The 26,738-nt window shown below is 33.0% G+C and overlaps 1 long non-coding RNA gene across 1 annotated transcript in view; it reads left to right on the top strand.

Annotated features, from left to right (window-relative positions):
* Positions 1-5,061, top strand: part of LOC125610506 — a 103,082-nt gene extending 98,021 nt beyond the window's left edge. Inside the window, exon 3 of the long non-coding RNA XR_007340495.1 lies at positions 4,921-5,061. This is a non-coding gene — a long non-coding RNA (uncharacterized LOC125610506). The remainder of the gene's footprint in view (positions 1-4,920) is intronic.
* Positions 5,062-26,738: the final 21,677 nt, after the last annotated feature.

Here is a 26,738-nt window from a genome sequence, read left to right as displayed (position 1 = left end):
ATAGTAGAGGATAGGAAAGGCAGCAGAATACAACAGACACTAGTATGGAAACATGTAAATCAATGGATGTGTAACTGATGTGATTCTGCAATCTGTATATGGGGTAAAAATGGGAGTTCATAACCCACTTGAATCAAAGTGTGAAATATGATATATCAAGAACTATGTAATGTTTTGAACAACAAACAATAAAAAAATTAAAAAAAAAGAATAGAGGTCTGCTGGGCCTGTTAGAATACAGCTGTAATCCCAGCAACTAGGATGGCCGAAGCAGGAGGAGCAAATGTTCAAAGTCAGCCTCTGCAGTTTAGCAAAAATAAAGGACTGCTGGAGTTTTAGCTCAGTGATAAAGAGCCATGGGTTCAATTAATCCTTAGTTTTTCTCTCCACCATCCCTCACCCTCCAAAAAAGAATATGGGACTTCAAACCATTCATTTCAGTACTTCTTTCAGGTTTAAAAAAAATAGTAAATCCTAATGAATGTCAAGTTCCAGACCCAAATTAAATGATGCCTTGTCAAATACTTTATTTAAGCCAAAGTATGTTTTCATTACACCACTTAATCTATACAAGGCAACATTCTCTCTCTTAAAGAGGATTGAGTATAATCAGAACAAAAATTATAAATGCCTTCTTTTTCAAATATCTTTATTTTTGTACATGACAAGGCTAGTAAGTAGCATCACACAAACTTAAATTAGCTAGACTAGTTTTGGTCTTTCTTTTTATCTTGGTGGCTCACATTTAAGCAGTTGCCATATCTCATTAGTTCTATCTCCAAAATGAGTCTCAAAATGCCTGTCCTCTCTTGGCCATTCCAAGGGTCATTTGCTTGTAGAATGATTTTATTACCTATTATCTTGACTATCACAAATAAATCTGAGCTAAGCTCTCACAGCATTCTCACTGCATTCTAAAATTTTTATACTGCTTCAAAAGTAATATTGATAAAGACAATAATATCAGCTCCCTTCAGACATTAAAGCATGTTCTAGTGGCCCATTGCCAATTGCTATAATTCCTTCCGTTCTGCAGCTATGTCAAGTTGATTTGTATTTCAGGACCTTTGCTTTAGCTGACTTTAGTGAACTAATATCCCCTCCCTGAGTCAATCTTTCTTCATAGAACAATGTCTAAAATAATCTTGCTTATTTTTAGATTTGATTATTGTTTGGCCAAAACAGCATGAAAGTTCCATAGAAGTATCTTCCTTGATAAATTGCTGGATCCCTAAAGATTTGAATAGTAATTTGACTCTCAAAAATGTGTTAAATATTAGAGATGTTTGTCTTACATGTAAGAACACGTCAATCTCTGCTGACTATTCACCATCCGTATTTGACAACTCTTTCCCCTTTATTCTTTCTATGGGCCTTCAGCTCTACCTAGTTATGGTTCTAACCTTGAGCCTTATCTCAGGTTATCTCATAACCCCCGGGTTGGCAAGCATCACTGACTTGTAGATATCCGTTTTATTAGGGTCATTCGTCTTTTTTTTTTTTTTTTTTAGGTCCGTGGTCTTTATCAATGAAATTTCTGACTTAGAAGACTCAGAGTCTTTATTTAAACAGTTTCTAAGTGATAAGCATGTACCATAAGGGTTGGGAATCAATTTCTTACCTACAATTTTTTACCTGCTTAGACTTATCTACCCTAAATATTTGATTCAAATGTAATATCTTTAACAATCTCTTTTATAATTTTATCCTTAAATAAATTCTTAAGTTGCTAAGACCTTGCAACTCTCAGTTTGTTTCTGATTTTATGGTTTTAATAAAACCTCTCTACATTAAACACTAAATATATAATACATATACAACATTTAGTACAATTTTTGATGCTTTGTTAATCATTACTTTTTCAGATTATTTATTATAGGGTTGTTTTTTTGTGTATGTGTGTGTGTGAGTTCTGTGTCCTTCTTCACCCAAAGAAAACCACTCACTACTCACATACATCATATGGATGTGTCCTAGATAGCTATTCTTAAGAAACAAAGCTTTGTGGTGATTGGTTAGTTTCATTTAAATATAAAAACATTGTAAAATAATTAATGTATAAATGGAGAAAAAATAAAAATATGGGAAACCAGTTGAAATTAAGAAGACAAGAGAATTAAAGGAATAGCAATAACTTTTTTTTTACTGAGCTATATATGTAGTTATTTTATTTTTATATAAAATTTAAAATACTCTATTATTTCTAACTCACTATGAATACAGATGGGAAATGTTTGGGCTTTCCTCATGATGTATTTGAGAATGAGAATAATCATGACATACACTTATTGCAAGCTGGTGTTCTGGTGTCACTATTTCTGTTTAAACATGCCACTCTCTTTCTGAATCTCCAATAGCTAGTGGAGGGTGGTTACTATAGATAATCCATTGTACTTTCACTTCTATACATGTACAAATTGAAATAATACAATGAGTTCTTTAGTATTACAGTTCACTGTCTCTGAGTGACAATATTAATAACTGTGTGGGATAGCAACAAAAAAGCAGCAAGTGCTTGGAACATGTGTTATGTGTAGAATGACACAGATAATAAGTCAGACACCATTCAAGAATTTGAAAGGTCTAAACATAAAAATAAAGTCAGAGGTATAAATTACTTACTCCATTTCCTGCACCACTCAACCTGTGCCAATAGGCTGAGAATGACACAGGCACAAAAACGTAACTTATGCCAATCAAGTTGAAGGGGTCCTTTCAATTTTCAAACAGGTAAGGTCAGTGTTTCCAAGAATACAGGCACAAGTACATGCACAATTGACAGGCATGTGTTAAAAATGTAAGAGAATGAGTAGAACATAACTAAATTAAAAATGGCTGGTAGCATATTTTGATTCATATTGAAAAAAGTTTAGGAGAAGTTATTTCCTCTTTCCCAATCTTTTTTACATTATGCCAGCTAACAGGGATGCTCTCATTAGCTCATTTACAAAATCTCATATCAGGTATGTGTGAAATATTAACATCCTACAGAAAAAAATAAGTCAATCCTTAATTTTGTGATTCCTTTTTTGTAAAACCCCAGGCTTATTCATGAAGGAATAAGTGCAGTGTCCTAGAATTCAAAGAACAGAACTATAATGAGGATATATTAGTCAGGGTTCTCTGCAGAAACAGAACAAACAGCAGGTATGATTATAAAGGGGACTTATTAGATTGGCTTGCACAACCAGAAGCTGGATAGTCCATAATGGTAGTCTGTAGGCTGGAGAACCGGAAGAACCAATAGCTGCACAGTTCAAGAAGGTGAAACTTCAGAATAAGAGGACTCAACAATGCCACTCAATCTGAGACTTCTGGAAAGTCCCTGAAGAATCACTAGCAGAGCCCGCTTTGGAAGAGTGAAGGAGCAAGAATCTGATATCCTCAGGAGATCACAGCAATCATCAAGAACCTGTTCAAGAAGAATCAAGTTTGCATCTGCTTCTGCTTACTTGTTCTTCCAATTTTTATTCCATCTAAGCCTCCAACTTATTGGACAGTGCCAGCCACACTTAGGGAAGATCTCTTCTTGAGTTTGCTATCTCTCATGCCAATAATTCCTACACACACCCAGAAGCCTCTTAACCTTCAGCATCTCTTAATCCAATCAAGTTGATAATTCAAATTAACCATTACAGAGGATGATGAGTCCTAAAAGTAAGCCAATAATAGAATCAAAGTGCTGGAATACAAATATACTAAGTCTGCTAGATGTGCAGATCTAAATCAAGTGTCAGTCACTTGATTTAGAGAACTTCCTGATACTGTTTTTTGAGGGAGGTTACATCTGTTCCTACAACAGTCAAGAGCTGTGTATCCTTAGACAAGTAATTGTTAAATACTTTGATAAATGCTTTACTCAAGAACTTATAGCACTCCATGAAAATCTGGAAGAGAACATGTGCCTAGGAGTTTTAAGAAGAAAATATTTAATTAAAACTAGAAAAATTACTCCATTACAATATTGAAAATAGGTGAAGCATTCATACACAGGAAGTAATGGAACCAGAGGCACATTCAAATAGCCAGTTCAGAGATGTCCAATATTTGGGTATGGTTAAAGATTATTGTAGGAAATGACATATGTGAATGGTGATGTTGTATATGTATGGTATAAGTATGTGAATTAAGTAGGACAGATTGTGATGGCTCTGTTATCCATGCTAAGTGAGTTCGATTTAACATCAAAAACTTTATGGGTGGAGATCAAAGATAGTGAAATAAGGCAATTGCTTTTTTTACACTGTATTGACAATTAAGATAATAAATTAAAGGGGAAATCTAACTGATGCTATTATATTATCCTGGATGAGGGAAAATGGGAACAAGAAATATAGCAAGGGCATTATTGTGAAAGTCAAATCAGAATCAAACTTTAGTGGCTACAGAGTTAATAAATAAAAATAACTATTAGTGTATGTGTATATATATGTGTGTATATATAATATCAGTATTTACAAATTCTTATCATATGGTCAAAGTAATTGTATTTTAGCTAATTCATTTAACATGTTGAGAGTTATATATTACTGATTCCTCTTTTAATACTGAGCAAACTGAGGCGCAAATTTGTAAAACTAACATATAGTGAAAACAAAATTCAGTTGACATTTTTGGATAAAATATTTTTGCCTGCTTATAAGAGATAATCCTTGATGAAACTATGCAAAGAATATAGGAACAGTGGTAAGTGTATCAACTACAATATTTAGGCTTGGGTGCACACTCATTTTTCAGACCACTAGGGCACCATTTAGTGTGGTGGAGTAAATTAGAAAAACCTAGCTTAATACCAAAGAATGTCATAGATACTGGAAATTATGAATCTCCAAAGAATCATAAAACCCTGAGCTGGAAGAAATATTAAAATGCAATATGGTCTGTTCCCTCCTTCTACTAAACATAAACCACCTCTAACAGATGGGTAGAATCCACATATCCCAAACGTGGGTCCTGAATTGTGAGAAAATCCTCCAAGAGTGAAAAAGGAATCAGTGACAGAATACTCCAATTCTTCTTCCTGAGAAGATCATCAGGACTCATGGTGAAGGTAGGAGAATATTTTCAGCATAATCTTAAGTTGCTGAATGATATCAGATACTTAAAATCTCTAAGTCCCCACCTTCTTTCCTTATTATCTTTTGCCCTCTTATATTATTGTGATTGTTTCATTTTCTTTGAGGAATAACAGGGCATTTCTTTGCTCTGGTCAGAGAGAAATAAGGGAGGGAGAGAAATGAGAGAAGAGAGGGGAGAGAGGGGTGGGAAGAGGGAAAGGGAGGGAATTAGAATAGAGAGAATGAGAATGTACTATTAGGGTACAATCTGAAGCTTTTTCAGACACCTTATGTGCATTTTTTTTTGTACCAGGGATTAAAACCAGGGGTGCTTAACCAATGAGCCACATCCCCAGCCCCCTCCCCTGCTTTTTTTTTCTTTTTTTTTCTTTTTTAGAGACACGGTCTTGCTGAGTTGCTTAGGGCCTTGCTAAGTTGCTAAGGCTGGCTTTGAACTTGCAATCCTCCTGCCTCAGCCTTCTAAGCTGCTGGGATTACAGGCATGCACTACCTTGCTGGTTTGTGCAATGTTAATAATGTACCATGCTTAGATAGCATGAGCATAATTGCTATAAGTAAGAAGAAAGCAATGTAGCAGCAGAAATAAAGAAGACTCCTTATGTGCATCAGAGCTCTCACTTTCCTTTTCTGACAATGATCTCTTTAATTCCCAATAAAATGCAGGAAATTACTAATGCCCTCTTTTTAGGGTTAAATTATGTGTCAAATGAAACAATTATAAAATACCTCTGGGAAAGGAATAATAACATGGCACATATGCAGAGTTTTATTAAGCATGGGCCACTGTTATGTAATGATGACTACTTACCTAATCTACCCACAGGAAAATGGCATACTCTTGTCTGCAGTTACCATTTCATTCACATGGTGGTGATTAATGATGTACAAATAAATATTGTGTTTATTATTTAAAAGTCTAGCAGAAAGGATTGGTTAATGGAAAATAACTAAGTCCAAATCACTGCTATGTGCAAATACATTGATCAAAGCAAACAACAAATCTAATTTGAAAGTATGTCATATATTAAAACTCCCAATTATTAAGATACTGTATGAGGACTGGGGTTGTAGCTCAGTGGTAAAACAGTTGACTAGCATGTGTGAGGCACTGCGTACAATCCTCAACACCATATAAAAATAAATAAATACATGAAAGAATTTAAAATATAATATAGTTTACAATTTTATGGAGTTCAATGGCAGGCAAAATCAAGCTATGATGAAAGAAATTAGAATAGTGATTTTTCTTGAAAAAAACCTACCATAAAAGATAAAAGTAAAATTTCTAAGAGGGAAAGAAGTAGCTTATAGTTTCATCTGAGTAGTGTTCTAGTTAGTATATGCAAATTGGAGAATTCATTGAAGAGCACCTTTAATATATGTGACATTTACTGTATGTAAATAATATCTCAGTAACACTTTTGTCCTGGTGGACTGAGACATTTGAAACCATGAGCCTCCAAATAAACCTTTCCTCCTCTAATTATTCTTGACAGGTCTTTTAGTTACAGAAAAAAAAAAAAAAACCCAGAACAAACAAACAAATAAACAAACAAAAAACCCCAACTCACTAAAACATTAACTAAACAAAAATATGCAACTTGAGAATGTCAGCTATACCTCAGTGTGAAGAATTGTACAACCACTCTCCATTTGTGAATGATCTCAACATCTGCCTTGAGTTGTGAAAGTAAGAGGAGATGTATAACTATTTAGACGAAGGGCAAGGAAAAACATACAGGGTGAATTCTAACTGCTCCTTCTCCTCCAGTGTGCAATTCTCCTCCAATTTAACTTTAGTACTTTTTAAGTCACCTGGCCAGATTCTTTGCCTAATTAAATCAATATGGGCTTTTGCTCTTTAATTTCATAATGGCCTCTGCCATGAGTTCAATATCATTGTATAAATGTTAACTATTACTATAAAATGGTAAAAGCCTCTAGTATTGTATAAAATATAACTTACAGACATGATTCATGATATTTTTGGTAGATTACTGGTTGGTATTTCTAATAAGTGTCATATATTAGCTTATTAATATTACCACCTTAATTCCTTGTGCATGGATTCTATATTCTGTGGGTAACCTGTTGACTTCTTCGCTTACTTATATATCTATTGTTGGAAACAGAGAAAAAGATCAATCCTGGATAATAAGGCTCTCAGTTCACTTTTTTTGGTATCAAATTATAACATTAGTATGAACAATAGCAATCAGATTGTTGTAAATACTCCTTGATCATATCCTTTGAGTCAGGCACCCTGTTAGATGTACACAAAGCATCTCATTGATTACTGTAGTATATAACAAGAAAAATTTTATAAATGAGAAAACAGACCCTGGAGATTGTTTAGTTTTTCTAAGGACACACACACACACACACACACACACACACACATTGTTGGAGATGGAACTCCATCTGATTTTTTTTTAACTTACATTCAAGATGATAACAGTATATACTCTTTTTTAAAGTATTCTAATATGTGCACAAAATTTGGAACAGTTTAAAATTATGTGCTGTTTTAGATTACTTATATACAAAGTATAAAAACTTCTCCTGCTCATGGATCTGAAAAATTAATGCTGTCAAAATGTCCATGCTACCCCAAGTGACCTACAGATTCAATGCAATTCCCATCAAAATACTAATGACATTCTTCAAAGAACTAGATAAAAGCAATCCTATAGTTGATATGGAGGCAAAATGAACCCAAATAGCCCAGGTAATTTTGAGCATAAATACAAAGGTGGAGGCATCATGCTACTAAATTTCAGAACAAACTACAAAGTTGTAGTTACCATAGCAGCATGATATTTACACAAAAACATACAAGCAGACCAATAGGTTCTACTTTTAGGTACACATCAAATAAATAAAATAACATCATGGAAGGACTGAATTTTCAAGTATATCAATTACTCTAGTCTGTCACTTATAATTTATACCACATTCCTTTTCTATATTAAGATTAAACTCAACCAGTAGCAGAAAGCTACCTGTGAAAGGTTTGAATTCCTGTCTAGTGCTTCATTGTTTTTATTTTTTCATTTTAGATATAGATGGCAGTAGAGTGTATTTGACACATTATACATATTGCACTTTGCACATCAGGAGCACTGGACAGAATGTCCACATTCAGTGCTTCTGATGTGCAAAGTGCAAATGCTTTCTACACAGAAATCTGACTGTATATTTTCCCAACTGCTAACTTCACTAGACTCTATGTGTCTGTAAGGACAAGAGCTTTCAAAATAGCTGTGCTTATCTTTGAAGCACCCTGGATATCAGTGGTTAACAGAGTATATCTTTAAGGGATAAATCTACTCTTATTCTTATATTTAGGAATATCTTTATCTATAATCTAACATTTAAGGATAATGAAGAGACTGAAAGATGATTTACTTGCTCTATCTCCCTATAATTATTCTATTCCCTTGTATGTAAATACCTGCCCTTTTACAGCAAAGATCACTATGGAAATATAGCTGTCACTTACTTTTGCCAGAGTTATAATTTTTCAATATAACATGATGACTACTTTATTCCACTAAAACACATATCCTCCCCGCTGCCCGGCCCAGGACAGAGCTTCTTACAAAATCAAAAGGGATAAATTCAAGTAATTAATTTTATATTTTTATTATTTTTTATATTTTGACTAACTTTATTAATCACAATCAAAACGTTTTTCTACCAGATCTCAGAAAAAAACACCTTTAAAATAAATTAGGTAATGACATAACCCCGAATGAACATAGTTTGTACACAAGCTAAGGGATAACTGATATCAACACACTTCTAAAACATGAAAGCAGAAATCAGATTTATAACCAAAAGTACTGAAATGATTCCTCCTCTGTCATCATATATTATGTAATACTATTTTTTAGCCCTAATGTCTTAATTTGTAATAACGGAAATTACTATATTGGTATATGTTGCATGAAACTATACTGGGAGAATTTACCTAGTATTTATAAATGGTTTTTAATTAACAAATTTTACTTAGTGAATAAATTTCAAATATTTTTGTTGTTTTTTGTTAATTGCTTAGAATGGCTATTCTCTTCTATGTGTGCTACTGCCTATGACAACAAGGTTTTTATAACCCCAAGTTCTCCCTATCAATTCTTTCTCTTTTTATTTTTAAGAATACAATAAGCAAAAAGCAAAACTCAGAGGTAACAGATATACAAATTCTTTTTAAATTTAAGCAAGGAGCAACAAGATTGTGAGTCTGCAGCAAGGTACAAAAATATTTTATATGTCAAGTACTCTGACATTCTTATTGGCTTTATAACTTGTAATTTACATTTTCATTCATTCATATTTTCTTCATCTTTTAGAAAGGGTGACAGACAAGTTAAAAGATAATTACCAGACATTGTGGTAAGTGCTTCCAAAGAGAGAAGCAATTTGAAGTGCTATTTAGTTTAGCAAATTGCTCTTATATATATCATACCATCTGATGTTCAAGGTATCACTCTCAAGTAAGTAGGGTGTACATTACCCATAGTATCCTCATTTCACAGTTGAAGGAAGCTGAGTTTAAATTAATTTTCCTGAAAAACATAATAATGAAAACAACAGTAAAATATTGCACTTGGAATTTAAACCAGGTCTTTTGACCTTTGACCTTGTGTTCAATCCAGTAGATATATCTGTAATGCCAAATATTCCTTAGTAATCTTAAACTTTATATTTCTGAATGACTCAGAAACCTGAGTGTAAATTATGTTTTGTGCTTAGAGGAACTTACTACAGATAGAAAAACTAGTTTTGAAGGGGAAAAGAGGGTTTTAGTACCAATGATGGCACTCATTGGATAGAGAAGAATCTTCTGAGTTCTATGTTACCAAAAATAGTCCACAGATTCAATGCAATCTGATTCAAAATGCTATATTATTCACAGGGCTAGAAAAATAATCCTAAAAGTTAGATGGAGAAAGAAAAGAGCCAAAAGGGTGAAAGCAAACCTGAGCAATGCAGGAGATATCCCAATACCCAATTTTAAATTATGCTACAGAGCCATTGTAACTAAAACAGTATGGTACTGGCAAGGAGTGGTAGACCAATGGAGCAGAATAGGGGAGACAGAGAAATACCCAAATAGTTATAGTTACATAATTTTTGACAAAGGTGTCAAAACCATACATTGGACAAAAGACAGTCGCTTTAACAAGTGGCACTGGGAAAACTAGATATTAATATGTGGAGAAATGAAATTAGATCCCTATCTCTCACTTTGTACAAAAAAGTCAACTTAGAGTGGATCAAAGACCTAACTATAAGACCAGAAAGTTTATGCCTGTTAGAAGAAAAAATAAAAGTAAACATTCAACATATAGTCAAAGCAAAAACTTCATGAATAAAACCCCTAGAGCTCAGGAAATAAGAGAAAGAATCTATAAATAGGATTACATGAAATTTAAAAGTCTTCTGTACAGCAAAGGAAACAATTAACACAGTGAAGAGACAACTGACAGCATAGGAGGAAATCTTTGCCAGCTATTCTTCCTGCAAACATCAAGAATACAAATAACCATGCTGGGAAGAAAGTGCGTAGAAAGGAACTCTTAGGCACTTTTGGTAGGAATGTAAGTTAGTGAAGCCATTATGGAAATCAGTATGGAGGTTACTCAAAAGTCAAACTAAAACTACCATACAATTCAGTGATACCACTCTTTGGTATTTATGCAAAAAAATTAGTCAGCATATTTTAGAGATACCATGTGTACTGCAGTACAATTCAGAATAACTAAGTTATGAAATCAGCCTAGGTGACCATTAACAGATGAGTTAAAAAATGCCCCCCCCCCCCCCCTCTCTCTCTCACACACACACACACACACACACACACAGTGGAGTTGTATTTATTCATAAAGAAGAATGAAATTATGTGATTTGCAGGAAAATGGATGGAACTAAAAAATATAATTTTAAGTAAATAAGTCAGATTCAGAAAGAAAAGTATTAAATGTCTTTTTTTCTCTATGTGGAAGCCAGATGGAAAAATTTAAACAAAAAAGAAACTGAATGAAATTAGAAGGAAGACCAGTACAATAAAGGAAGAAGACTAAGAGAGTGCTGGAGTTGAGGATGGGGTTAGGATTTAGGGAATAAAATTGATCAAATTATACTTTTATATATGCACAAATATGCAACAATACCCCCCCATTCTATAGAGTTACTATGTACCAATAAAAATAAAGAATAATATTCTGAGGTCTAATTAATGATAAAAAATATTTTGGTTCACAGCTGTTATCAAATGAAATGTGTAAGACATAACTGTATGTTTATGAAACATTTTAAAGCATGTAGAAAACAAAGGGGAGAAGTGAGATATTTCCTTCTTATAAAACAAAACAAAAAGTTAAATTTTAGAGCCAAAAATTACAGTATCTGTGGAAAGAGATTTTAGATAAGAATTAGAGAACTAGTATAAAAAAATCCATAAAACTTTCAAACAAATAGCCAACTGAGGTAAAAGCAAAAAGGATGATAATTTGCTGGCGAAAATAGAACACAAATTCTAAAGAAAAATTATTGTTTCAGTGGTTACAATGCTTGTAAATATGGCAAACAGGTTGTCTCAGAACTATCTATCTTGTATACTATTTCTGTGTCCTCCCTGAAAGCATTCAGGCTAAACTGACTTTGAGAGAGGAAGACTCAAATTAAGGTATGGAGTCTACCCATTTTTTGCTACATATTAATGTATAGAGTTTTTTGGAGTTTAAGATATTTTGATTTCATTAAATTCTGGGCAATTGAATAAGTTTGGAAATCTGTTGCACCCATGGGTGATTACAGAGAATATTACTCTGAATAGGGAACAATTTGATTATTCAAATTGAATCAGCATGTTATCCATAGTTTAAATTGGATATTTTTATTGAAAATAAGAGTTTAAAGTAAAACTCAGAGTGCAATATAACATTTAAACTTGGTAAAGGTTTAATACCTTTTGCTCATTTATGCTGGAGTCCTCACTGTGTCAAGTGACTACTCATTTAATTTTTGTACAAGTGCTATGAAGCAGAGGACTAGTTAGCAGCACAAGTTAGCTACAACTGAATTTAAACAAAAATAGAGCTTACTGCAAGGATTTAGGATATCTTATAGGATTCATAGAAATTTTGGAGAACAAAACTCAAACGAAGCATGAGGAAAGAAGGATGAGATTCCAAAGAGAGATGGCCACATTCCCAACACAGCGTGTCTAGAGGGAACTGTGGGATCCACAGCTTCAGACAATACTATATTCCTAGCAGGCAACACTGGACTGATTCTTGGCTTTGTTGCAATTTTCTCTCTGTAAACTTAATCTGCCAATATCCCTGTGGCCAAAATTAATTATCCACCCATCATACCATGTTGAACTTCTTAGAAAATAGCTTCGAATTAAAATTCTGGGTAATTTGAAGAAACTGATTTAGCATCGATCATATGCCCCAACAATCAACAAAGAAGAGAAAATAAATATTTGGCCTTTTGGATTCTGTCCCATACCATTTATCATGAGGTAGGATGATCAAATAAAAAAGAAAGGAAGTCAACATTAACTAATAAATGCAATTAGTAATAATTATTGTAACTACATGTTTCTTCATTTTTTGTGGGAAAAGACAGATTATTTAAGAGTCTTATCCACGGTCATGAAACTAGTAGGTGGAAGAACTATTAATTTGAGATCAGGTCCACCAGATTTGCAGAGTTTAGCAGCCATCTTTTCTGTCATGTTTGGAACTGAAAAGTAATACTTTTAAAATAAAATAAAAAGTTATAGTATATTGATGACAAATTTAATGACCTATACATTAAATCTATATAGAAAACTAGAATTTAACTAAGAGAAATTAAGGACCTAAATAAAGAGAGAGATACTATATTCATGGACTGGAATATCCAATTTTGATTTCACTTCTCAAGTTATTTGTAAACCAATTCCTAAACCACTAAAATCACAAACTATACTTTTAGAAGAAATTTATAAAGTCATTCTAAAATTTATGTAATTAAGACATTGTGATACTCTATTGTCTAGAGTATAAAGTCATGAAATAGATCTAAACATATGTTCAATTGATTTTCAGTCAATGAATTAGTGTAATGAAATGATGAAAAAAATTTTCTTTAAACAAGTAAAGCTGGACATGAAGAAATAATAACATCAACATTTACAGAAAACTTTCACATGTGTTGATTTCATATGAAATATAAACCTAGAAAAATTTCACATATGTTAATTTCATATGAAATATAAACTTAGATGTAAAAAAAATCCAAAATATGTAGTTAAAAAAAACGTTGGGGGGGGCAACATCTTTGTGATTTGGGTATAGGCAAATAATTACCAGAAAGAACCCTAAAACAGTAAACCTAAACCAAAAATTAGTGTTACACTTCACTTAATGACTTAGTTTTCAAAAAATTCCACTGATAAAATAGCCACACAGGCAATATTTATGATACTTAACCCTAGATATTGAATCATATTCAAAATATATACAGAAGATTATAATTCAAAATAGTAAAAAATCAAACTAAATCAACACAAACCCCATGATGGTCAAAAAGTACAATGCTAAAGGAGATACATGAATGGTCAATAAGTGAATTAAAAAGTGATCTATATCATTAGGCATTAGGAAAATATAATTAAAAACCACAATTATATATCTCTGTTTATCCATTGGGTTGGAAAAATAAATGAAATGCTTAACATCACCAGGTATTGGTGAGGATGCGTGTAACTAAAACTCTTATATTTTGCTGATGAGAATATGAATTGTATAACCTTAGAAATATGTCTGCCAGACTAAAGACATTTTAGAGTACTTACAAGTACACAGAAAGTTTGATAGGAAGGTACAGATATTTCTAATATATTATTTTCCCGACATACGTAACCTCCACCATGAAATGACATCCTCCACCAGAGTGATGAATTTGCTGCAATTGATGAACCTATGTAGACACATCCAAAGAATGTGGTTTGCAGTTGGATTTACTCTTGTAATCATCCTTTGTAAGTGTCTGAACACATACCCACGATTATCTTATAATACAGAATATTTTCACTACTATAAAAGTCCTCTGGGTTGTACCAATTCATTGCTCCCCTCACCCTAATCTCAGACAACTGCTGATTCTTTCACCATATCCATACTTTCTTCTTTTTTGTTTTTTTGAATGCCATATAGTTGGAATCACACAGTACATAGTCTTTTCATATTGGCTCCTTTAAAAAAATGGCTTTTTTGTTTTAATTAGTTATACATGACCATAGAATCCATTTATGCACTTTGATGTATCATACATAGATGGGATATAATTTCTCATTTTTCAGAGTGTACAACTGTAGAATCACACTGGTCATGCAGTCACATATATACATAAAGTAGTAATGTCTGTTTTGTTCTACTATCCCTTCCTATCTCCACATCCTCTCCCCTCTTCCTTCACCTCCCTATCTAATCTAAGGTAACTCTCTTCTTCTCTAGTGCCCCACTCCCCTTATTGTAAATAGCATCTGCATATTAGAGAAAACATTTGGCCTTTGGTTTCTTGGTATTGGCTTATTTCGCCTAGCCTGATATTCTCCAACTCCATCCATTTACCAACAAATGCCATAATTTCATTCTTCTTTAAAGCTGAGTAATATTGTGTTGGATATATATACCACATTTTCTTTATCTATTCATTTATTGAAGTAAACCTAGGTTGTTTCCATAGTTTAGCTATTGTGAATTGAGCTGCTATAAACATTGACATGGCTGCATTACTGTAGTATGCTGATTTTAAGGCCTTTAGGTATAAATCGAGGAGTGGAATAGCTGGGTCAAATGGTGGTTCCATTTAAAGTTTTCTGAGAAATCTTCATACTGCCTTCCATAGTGGTTGTACTAATTTGCAGTCCCACCAGCAATGTATGAATGTACCCTTTTCCGCACATCCTTCCCAACATTTATAGTTGCCTGTATTCTTGATAATTGTCTTTCTGACTGAAGTTAGATGAAATCTTAGTGTAGTTTTGATTTGAATTTCTGTAATTGCCAGAGATGTTGAACAATTTTTCACATAATTGTTGATCAGTTATATTTCTTCTCCTGTGAAGTGTCTGTTCAGTTCCTTAGCCCATTTATTGATTGGGTTATTTCATTTTTTGGTGTCAATTATTTTGAGTTTTTTATATATCCTAGAGATTAATGCTTTATTAAAGGTGCATGTGGTAAAGATTTTCTCCTAAACTGTAAGCTCTCTTCTCACATTATTGGTTGTTTCCTTTGCTGAGAAGAAGCTTTGTAATTTAAATCCATCCCATTGATCCTTGATTTTACTTCTTGCACATTTCATTTTGCTACATATGAATTTCCAGTTTTGGAAACTGGAAAAAAAATTTCCAGTTTTTCAGCACCATTTGTTGAACAGGCTATCTTTTCTCCATCTTTGTCTCTATGAGATAACCATATTTATATGGGTTTGTCTCTGTGTCCTCTTTTCTGTACCATTGGTCTACAAGTCTATTTTGGTGCCAATACTATGCTGTTTTTGTTACTATAAATCTGTAGTATAGTTTAAGGTCTGGTATTGTGATGCCTCCTGCTTTATTTTTCTTGCTAATGATTGCTTTGGCTACTCTGGGTTAAAATAAGACTATTTTCCAAATAAATTTTATGGTTGCTTTTCCTATTTCTATGAAGAATGTCATTGGGACTTTAATAGGAATTGTGTTAAATCTGTATAACACTTTTGGTACATTTTGACATATTAATTTTTTCCCTATCCAGGAGCATGAGAGATTTTTCCATCTTCTGAGGTTTTCTTCAATTTCTTTCTTTAGTGTTCTGTAGTTTTCATTGTAGAGGTCTTTCACCTCTTTTGTTAGATTGATTCCCAGGTATTTTATTTCATTTGAGACTATTGTGATTCGGGTAGTTTTTCTAATTTATTTTTCAGTGGAGTCATCACTAATGTATAGGAATGTGTTTGATTTATGGGTGTTGATTTTATATCCTGCTACTTTGCTGAATTCATTCCAATTATTACACTTTGATAGTAAATAAAACTGATCCCTAAAGGCTACAGAGTTTGCTGATAATTTTATTATCTTAGGTAAGAAATTAGTTACTTAAAAATAAAGTCATTTAATTTTTTTCTACCCAGTGTGTGCCTAGTGTTCTATACAGGTTGTAGAAAGAGTACCTAATTAGATGAGGTGATGACTGTGAAATGCTACCATATACTTGTTTCATGAATGTGGAAATATCAGCCCTCCTGCCATTGAAGCTCTTCCTCAAACTTGTGCCAAGGTAGGCCTGTGGCTTTACCTGTCAAAGTTGCAATGAAAACATATTGATCTAGTTCATTATTTTTTCCCTCATAAAATCAGGAAGTACATTTAAAAAGTTAATGAATAAAATGTAGAGGGAAAAAGAGAAGAACCTGTTACTGTATTATTCTGTTGGGTGGACAGAACAGATTTTCCTTCCAGGAGAACTGGGGGCTGAAAGTAGGCTGTTGAACAATAATCAGAAATGAAACCCAAATGCAGGAGCTTAGATGTCTCAAAAATGTTGTAGCTGAAGATTATAAATTCTGGCCAAGAGACAGGCTATAAAAGGGAAACAAGGTACAAGAAATGTTCAGAACAGGTTTTTTTTTTTTTTTCCCCCTCTTAGAACTGCCTATCAATTAATCATTTCTGGCTGCTGAAAAATATGTCTGTTGATGAGATGTCCCTTGTAGTTCTGTATACAACTACTTTTCTTCAATATTATAACTTTTTATTTGTAGCTAGATGCCTAAAATGTAATTTTTTTCTCATCAATTACAATATCAGAGACAACGATGAAAGCTGGATGAACAGGATGTTCTATATAGCAACTTCTGACATCATATCTGGATATCTTAATACGAATTTACTCAAAAACAAAATTTAAATGTAAAATTATAGTAGGAGAAGCATTTCCAAATGCAGTAGCAATGATTCCAAATCCTTTACTCCCTAAAATTGAAAAGAACACTGGAAAGATTTAAAATGTGAACTTTTGCAGAACTCTAGAAACTGATGACTGCAAATATTTGAGGAGAGTCTTTTTTAAAAAAATGGCTGAATCTCAGTAAGAACAGTAGATTTTTGTAAGATTAAAATGTTATTTGCCATAGCTCTGTAGCTTTAAAAACCTGCAGCCCCGTTTTCACAGTAAAAACCAACAGCTTGGAAGTCATTGGAGGGGACAGAATGGGTTTGAAACAGTCCAAAATGTCCCATTCCAGAAGAATTGTCATAATTTGACCCGTTTGAAAATGCACATGAAAAACTACATTCGGAGCACTTGTCTTTGCTGACATCTAGTTGAGTGAGGGAAGACGTTTCCCTAAGGCCTTTAGTTTAGCATTGGCTAATTGTGGTAATAGTAGCTGCTGCAACAAACAAAAGGATTGCCAAAGTACTAAAAAAGAAAATCTACCAAGTGAAATTTTCATAGGAGACTTAAATAGCTGCAGCATATTTCAGCAGATTTAAATGGCTGAATACAAGTGAAAGGCTTGTGCATGACCAAGAAGGACAAAAAATGTCTGATGATCTCACTTCTCCCTAATGACGACATTCTACAAGCAAGAAATGAAGAATGAGCCACAGTAGAAATGCTGGAGTGATGAAGGCATGCTACAGCACGCACTCAGCCACTCCTGGATAATGGTGGGAGCCCTAATGTCAAGCACTTAAGGAAATCCCTGTCCAACAAATAGGTGATCCATAAGATAACTGAGCGGAGACCTAAGTGACTACAAACCATAAAGCAGATATATTTTACACAATCCACCAAGTCACTAAGTGAAAAGCAGCAATAAAAATTCCGGAGGAGGAGTGAAATTATTTCCAGAGTCTCTGCATTATATTATAAAATTTCCAGGTACAAACAGTAAAATGTGTCTGATATACAGAAAATAAATAAAAAAACCAGAAAAAGCAGTTAATATAAACAAATCTCTGACTTTAGATAGTATGCTGAACCAAGATAAATCTAGAGAAATCTTGTTATTCTAAAATGCATAGTTATTTGGGGAAATACTTGCTCTTTGCCATATGTGGAAGACTCAATTGATATTTTAGACATATGTGAAAGTAAGGGTGCTTATCAGCTATTTGTACTGTATTGTTCAAAGAGTGGTTAATGAAACAAGCCACACAGAGTGGCTTAAAAACTTGTTAATTAATACAAACTTGGCTATTTAATGATTTATTTAGGCAACTAAATTTAAATATTGACTTTTCTAAAACCAAAAATACTGCAACTGTGATTTGTGGAACATAAGGTATAAGACTACTCATTTATAATAAGAAGCACACAAAATTTCAACCACTGTCAGTGACTATCAGACTTCAGCCGTACTTCTGGCAGGTGCATATTCGTTAAGGCATTTATTTTCAAAATAATTTATTATTGATTAATATTTGGGTCAACATTAAATAAGATGCTATACCTGTGTAGCTTGTCAAAAAATACCACAATTAAAATAATTTTCAAATAAACCTATTGATATTAGACAATGCAATAAAGTGATGTTAGGAGAAAGGGCTGTCCTACCTCACAATATGCCATAAGAGTTCCCCAAAAGTTTTATTTCTATGTTTATTTTTGGAATCTTCATGGAAGCCCAACAATATAAAGCAAAGAAAGTTTGCATATCTTGTTGGAGACTAACATGTCTAACATTATATATATGTAGCTTTAAAATTTTTCACCTGAATGTCACTAGCTATAATTAAAAATTATAGCTTTTGTATTTGTTCTTCATGATTTTTTTTATTTGTTTAATTTTAAACAGTTATGTTAGTTGGGTGCAGTGGAATGTGCCTGTAATCCCAGCAACTTGGTAGGCTAAGGCAGGAGGGGAGCAACTTCCAGGCCAGTCTCAGCAATTTAACAAGACCCTGTTCCAAAATCAAAAATGAAAAAGGACCAGGGATTCAGGTCTGGTAAAGAACCCCTCACTTCATTCTCCAGTATCCCAAAAGAGTTATGAATATTTTTAAATTATAAAGCTTATTATGCTGCTCCCATTACATAAACTAAAACATATCTAAACTATGATATAAAGTAATTTTGTATCTAGTGGACTGAGTGACCATATGTTTTTTTAAAAATATTTTTTAGTGTTGATGGACCTTTATTTTATTCATTTATTTATATGTGGTGCTGAGAATTGAACCCAGTGCCTTACACATGTGAGGCAAGCACTACTCTACAACTAAGCCACAACCCCAGCCGGACCATATGTTTAATAAGATTGGTGTTGTAAAAGTCCATTGACTAGAAAAACAATGTTAACTTGTTGCTGTTGCTTTTTTCTTTGAATATGTTTTTTACGGCCTGTGGAGCACCTATTCTAGACCCATCTGCAGAGAACCCAGGGTTTTGAATTTTTGACAACTTCTCTATGATTTATTAAAAATCTGAAAAAACCTGGTAGCTCTGTGGAGATTAGAAAATGCAAACAACACATATCTACATGTGGATTAAAACTGAATATCACTTAAGAAACATGAAGAGAAGCAGGTGATAAAAAGTGATTTCTTTGGCATGGTTCCATATGGATCCAAGGAGCTCCACATCACCATGACACCATAGAGACAAAGTGGCCAACAATCTTCAGAAGACTAATTTCTGTACAGGTACCGAGACATATCTATAATTAAAAGAAGCAATCTCAACTCTGAGACATGGAACAGATATGGTGGTCATCAAATTAAGTATGGTTACTTCTATGGAACCTTGATGGGAGGTAAGAAGAAAAAATCATTTATAGTTTTTCTTGAGAATAAATTGAATAAGTTAGGCATGCATTTACATAACAGGTAATATTCCAGGAATTACTTTGGGAGTATTAGACTTAAACAGATAGTTTTGAAATAAAATTTTAACTGTGTATATATTTTCTAATTTTTTCCTCACAATGTTATGGTCCAGAGAAATATTTATTTTTTCTTTCATGCTGAGAAACAAAAATTTAATGTAGACTATAACAGGCGATTTCCATATAGCTTACCTTGTTATAAGAAAATATATTAGAATTGGTTAGTCATTTTACTCTTTGGGCAAATTAATTACTGGACTGCAATTCTGTTACAAGCACTTTAATAAGTGTACTGGGGCCTATAAAATATCTAATAAACAGTGTTTCCAATTTTTAAGGAACTATTAGATTAGGCATAGTAACATCCACCTACATGAAGTTGAAATAACAAAATTAGATGACAGTATAATAGATAATACAAATAGCAAAAACTGTACACATTGATAGAGATAGAACAATTTACTGTGTCCAAATTGTCAGATCAATTTCATCAATTTCATGAAGAAGCAGCTAAGTGTTGAGCTGGTTTTGACTTAGATAGAAAAGAACATTATAAATATTCCAACTGAATGAATATAGAGATTGGTGATAATACAGATGCTTTTTAGTCTAAGTTCTCAAGAAAAACAGAATGAATAGGTAATATTTATACAATGTACATATATGTGTGTGTGTAATATATATCTATATGCACACATATAGGTTGATATAGCTATGTAATAGTCACCTTTGTGATATCACTTTCTACAGTTTCATTTACCCATGATCAATTATAGTCCAAATACATTTAATGGAATATACCAGAAATAAATAATTCATAATTTTTTTTAGAGAGAGAGAGAATTTTTTAATATTTATTTTTTAGTTTTCGGTGGACACAACATCTTTATTTTATTTTTATGTGGTGCTGAGGATAGAACCCAGCACCCCGCACATGCCAGGTGAGCGCGCTACTGCTTGAGCCACATCCCCAGCCCCAATAATTCATAAATTTTAAATTGTGCACTGTTTTAAGTAGTGTGATGGCATCTCACATCATTGTTTTCTATTCTGTATGTGACAAAATCATTCCTTTGTCCAATGTGTCCATGCTACGTATGCTACTCACCCTTTAGTTGTTTAGCAGCAGTTTTCTAGATCAATTATCCCAGTATTATAGCTTTTGTGTTTAACCAACTTAGTTTATAATAGCCCCAAACACAGGTGTATGATGCTAGCAGTTCATGTATGCCAAAGAGAAGCTAGGAAGTATTTTCTTCATATGAAAATTAAAATTTATGGGTTATTAAGGAAAAACTATTGCATACGAAGGTTGCTGAGATGTATTGTGCCATAATTTTATATATGTACAATCATATATATATATATATATATATATATATATATTTAAAGGTCTCATCCGCATAATTTTATTACAGTATATTGTTATAACTGGTTTATTTTATTATTAGTTATTAATACCTTAATATGTATAGTTTATAAATTAAACTTAATCATAAGTCTGTATGATAGGAAAAGAGATAGTATATTTGGAGTTCAGTATTAACCATGGTTTCAGATACCCACTAGAGGTCTTAGAATGCATCCCTCTCAGATAAGGGAGGACTATTGTATAATAAAATATTTATTACAGAAATTGGTGTACATAACAATGGTGCACCAATTCCTGTAATAAATAGGTCCTCTTAAAGCTGAAGAATCAGAAAACTGGAGGTGAATTCAGTGTAAGACCGAAAGCTTGAGAAAAAGGGGAGCACCTATTCTAAGGCTGAAGATCTGAGAACAGAGGAAGGAAGGTTGTTAAATCCAGGGTCTATAAATTCAACCAGTAACTCTGATGGCTGAGTGTATATAAAGCCTTATGGCTTCGTTCCTGAAGATAAGATTATTTAGTGTTCCTTTGCCATTTTTGGTTTTATTTCTGTCCTCAGCAAATTGGATTATGCCCATTGGTGAGGGAAGATCTTCTTTACTTCATTAACAAAATCACATGTTAATTTCTTCCATGAAGACCTTCAAATGTAGGTTCAGAAATCATATTTAACCAGGTATCTGGACATTCCTCAGCCCAGGCAAACTGACATGTAACCATCACAGCAGTGTGTAAGGAATAGTAGGTACAATAACCTTAAATCATTTAGGATTTAAGAAAGAGATTGATGGACAATAATATTGGAAAAGACTAATAAAATGAATGGATCTTATAGTAGGTATATAGGCCAAGCCACATAACATATAGTTTCAAGGACAAAATGAAAAACAAAAATATTAAGAATTTCAAGAGGGGCTGGAGATGTGGCTCAAGTGGTAGCGTGCTCATTTAGTATGCATGAAGCACTGGGTTTGATACTCAGCACCACATAAAAACAAAATATAGGTATTGTGTCCACCTAAAACTAAAAAAATAAATATAAAAAAGAATTTCAAGAATGAAATTATGGCATTTGCTGGTAAATAGTTGAAGAATGAAGGGAAGGGAGTGGGAATGGGATTAGGAAAGACAGTACAATGAATCTGACATCTGAACTTTCCTATGTTCACATATGAATACATGACCAATGTAACTCCACATCATCTGCTTCCTATGTTCCTATATAAATATATGACCAATGCAATTCCTAATTCCATGTATTAATACATGACCAACGTAACCCCATATGAATTCATGACCAATGTAACTTCACATCATGTTCAACCACAAGAATGGGATTCTAATTAGAGTCAGTTACATTTCATGTATGTATAATATGTCAAAATACATTTTACCGTCCTGTATATCTAAAAAGAACAAATAAAAAAGAAAGAATTTCAGGTTGATGATAACAGATCAACTAAACCAAACACAAAGCCCTTCACGGAGCATGAAGCTCTGTGATTGCACAATTCACACACCCATGAAGGCAGCTCTGCAAAGAGTTTAATCTTTTTTAATAGGCAATGGGAGGTTTTGAAAGGATTTCATTAGGGAGAGAACATTATGAATGTGATTATATATGGAAATATCCTTGTGTTGACTTGTCACCTGAATTAGAGAAGGATAAGAGAAGCTTGAGATAACTAGGAAGGAAATGTAGCCCCGGTTTGGTGTCAGAATAGTATTTTGGTCAATGACAAAATGCATTTATGCTATTGTCCCAAAGATTATACTGCACAGTGACTCGATAGCCATCTTAGTTTGTGTAAATCCTCCCTGTGATGAGAGAAAAATAATGCATTTATCAGAACATATTCTCCTGGTATGTGACACATCTCTGGGTTCCAGGGATATACAACCAGAAGCTGGTTGCTGGTAGAGAAAAGAAGAAATTGACACCACATAAAATTGGGCTAGCTCGTAAACGGCTAGAAAAAAAGAATAATGAAGTGGCGGAATTAAGATGATTGAGGGGTTTAAAACTCACTTGGTGGAGAGAATGATTTGAAACAGATTTGGGGATGAAATAGTGATATTTTAGTTGTGCTCATATTGAGGGATGAAGGAGAACCATGTGCAGGTACCCAGTCATTAATTATACATAGTTTGAAGACTAGAATTCTGGAGGAAAGGTAATGTATGAGATTGGTAAGATGATGCAAATGGTACATTAGACTAATATTTAAGATACTCTTATGTGCCATTGTAGCTCTTAGTAATAAATTGTCTGTTTTATTTGTTGATTTCTCACTTCTCTTCCATAAAGTTGATTATTTCCTTTCAAAAGTCACATTGACAGACAAATGAATTTTTAAGGAAAAGACAGTTGTATGTAGGAAAATAAAACCCAACATTACTTTTTCAAAAGTTGTAGATGGACACTATGCCTTTATTTTGTTTATTTAAATTTTGTAGTGCTGGGGATCAAACCCAGGGCTTCACACATGCTAGGCAAGTTCTCTACCACTGAGCTACAACTCCAGCCCCATTCCTAGCATTATTAAATCAAATGATTGCAGTGTCTAAGACCTCAGTCTAAGTCTTTTGTCTTTTAATATTCACAATAAACTTGCAAGATATGCACTTGTATGATTGTCATTTTTAATATTAGGAAACTAAAGCATAGATGAGATAAGTTTACTGATTATTTAAGTACTACTTATTGATTTCCAATCACATTTTTCTAGTTGCTGGTTAAACAAAAACATAAGAATATTGTCAGTGACTCCATTCTTAAAAGTTTGATTTTAAAATGTCAATAACAACAAGTAATAAGAAGATTTAAAATATGATATAATAGGTAAAACTGCACAAATATCTTAGATTAGTGCTTGGGGCTCTAACTTGATCAAAGTCATACATTTAACCCAGGTTTTGAACTTACTTCTAAAGACCAGAACCTTTGTCTCTTCTGTTCATTATTTCCTTAATAATGATCAAAACAGTAGCCAATATATTTTAAGTACTACAATAATTTGTTATCTTAATGAGTAAAGGGTAACATTTATTAATGAAATGTCATGTTCTGTACCATAACATTTCCATAGTATTTCAATATTAGTTAAATCAATATTATTCTCATTAATAGGATTTTGAATGTGAGATTCACAAAAGTAAAATAAGTTGTCTAGTGTTATATTATGGTTTTGTGGACTTTGGCATTTCAACTGATAGATGAAAGAGTGCAAAGATAGGAATTTTCAGTTGATGTTCATTTGCAGCAAATATTTTATTCGCACTTCTTTTAGATCCATTCCCACTGTGTAAGTTTCGATGGGAGGATATTGAAAAAGGCCATATCTTGTTTCCCTCAATGCTAACAGATAGCCTGGGTATGCTTGCCTAATATAATGCCCAGAAAAGATTCTCTGAAAGAAGTTAAAAAATAATTTTTACATGTTAATCCATCAGTTAATGAAAAAATAAATTTAAAAAAGATGAATCATTTAATGTGAAATTAGTGACCATTTCATAACACAGATTTAGTTAAATACATTAGGGCTGGAATTGTAGTTTAGTGGTGAATCATTCACCTAGTATGTGCAATGCCCTACTTTAGATCTCCAACACCCCCATAAAAAAATTTTACGTAGTAAGGAATTTTTAATAAGTATTTAGTTAGAGTCTGCTATATGTAGCCCCAAACTGAGATGCAATTTGGATGATTTGGGGGCTGTCTCTACTCTGGCACTTATGATATGTTGTAAAACAATATATTTTGGCTATAAAGATAGAAGTGGACAGAGAGTTCAAATTGTAACCTCATTTTCTCTATTTTATATATTTTAAATTTTGGCATATTCAGATTAAAATTAATTCTAATATGTACTTTTCAAAAACAATAATTTAATATGTAGATAATATAAGAGTATGCTTTTCATTATATTATGAAATGGAAAATATATGCCGAATGGCTATGTAATGACAGCTATTGTACACTGAGAATCTGTTGACATTTTAGCCTGTAGCCAGGGAAATACGATGAAAGGCAAGCTGAAGATAAATCATCTGTAAGTGAAAGGATCAGTTGATGGTTAAAAAAAAAAAAAGCCTTATCTTCCATATTACTAGGAACCCCTCATTAAGCATGCTACGAAGAAATGCTACAAACCAGGCAAGCCAGGATGGATCAGTAGGCTGTTCCACATTGACTTGTATAGTAATTTGGTTTGCTGCAACACTGAAGATAACTATGAGCTGCTTTCTTAGGGGAAATTCATCAAAATATTCTTTTGAGTTTCTTTTGACTTAAAAATAAGCTACCTTTTTACCTATAACACAAAGAATGAATTTTTCTCTACGTTCCAAAAATGTTCCTAGAGCAGATATATTGTAAAAGACCCTAATACATTCTTTTTGATCATTACCAGAAGATAGCACACAGGTGGCTTTCTGAGCCTGTGACTGATTCACCTTTCCCCTGTAGTAGCAACTCTCAAAACGAATTCAATTTATATCTATTGAGTCCTTATAAGTGACACATCCAATGGTTGGGACCAGAAATACAGTGGTGAACAAAATTGATTACCATTTCTGTTCTTGTGGAGGTTCATAAGGAAAAATGAAAATTGTCAGGGAAAATCCATACCCAAACTAATTTTTCTATTCACATTACATTCTTACATATTCCTTGCCTACTTTAATTTTTCAAGTGTCTATTGATTTTTTTTAGGTCTTAACACTACATATGATCATATTCAATGACATTGTAAATGAACTTAGAAGTTCAAAGTGGCAAATGCAAATACGAAAATTGAGCAATGATAAGAAAGGTAGTTAATTCAGCTCACTTGAACCTCCATAGATAAACCTGAATCTAGCTAAAATGTTGTGTCAACCTCTCAGTTGATTTGACTTGGATAAAAATGCAGAGGAAAAGACTGTTCAATAGCATGCTTATTTATAGTTCTAGGATAGGACTAGGCGGGGACAAGGTAATCTATCACCTTGCTTTTTATTGCTTGTGATCACTGCATTTTTTATGATTCTCTTCTTTCATGTACCTTGATTTCTTTCATGTTGCAACTCAGGAAACTGTAAATGATGAATGATAATATTCACAATTAAGCCATTAAGGCAACACAATTTTATAATAATATGAAGATATATTGTAAAACAATCACTAAGGGAAAAAGTTGTAGAAGTTCATTTTTCAATTCTCTTCTGTGCCAACTATAGGAAGACCTTGTCTTGACCTAATTTCAAGATTGTATTTACCAAACATCTTTTATTACAGTTCTTGGGTGTGGCCAACTTCCTTTCATTTTTGGCATCTGCTTCAACTTAAAGATTTTCAATCATTTTAAAACCTATTATAAATGCCAAGCAGGTTTTGTTTTGATCTTTAAATTTCTAAAATTGTAAGGTGA

Source organism: Marmota marmota, unplaced genomic scaffold (assembly GCF_001458135.2).
Source record: "Marmota marmota marmota unplaced genomic scaffold, marMar, whole genome shotgun sequence".
Taxonomy (NCBI): domain Eukaryota; kingdom Metazoa; phylum Chordata; class Mammalia; order Rodentia; family Sciuridae; genus Marmota; species Marmota marmota.
Note: the sequence above shows the minus strand (reverse complement) of the source record. Positions and strands in the feature narration are given on the sequence as shown.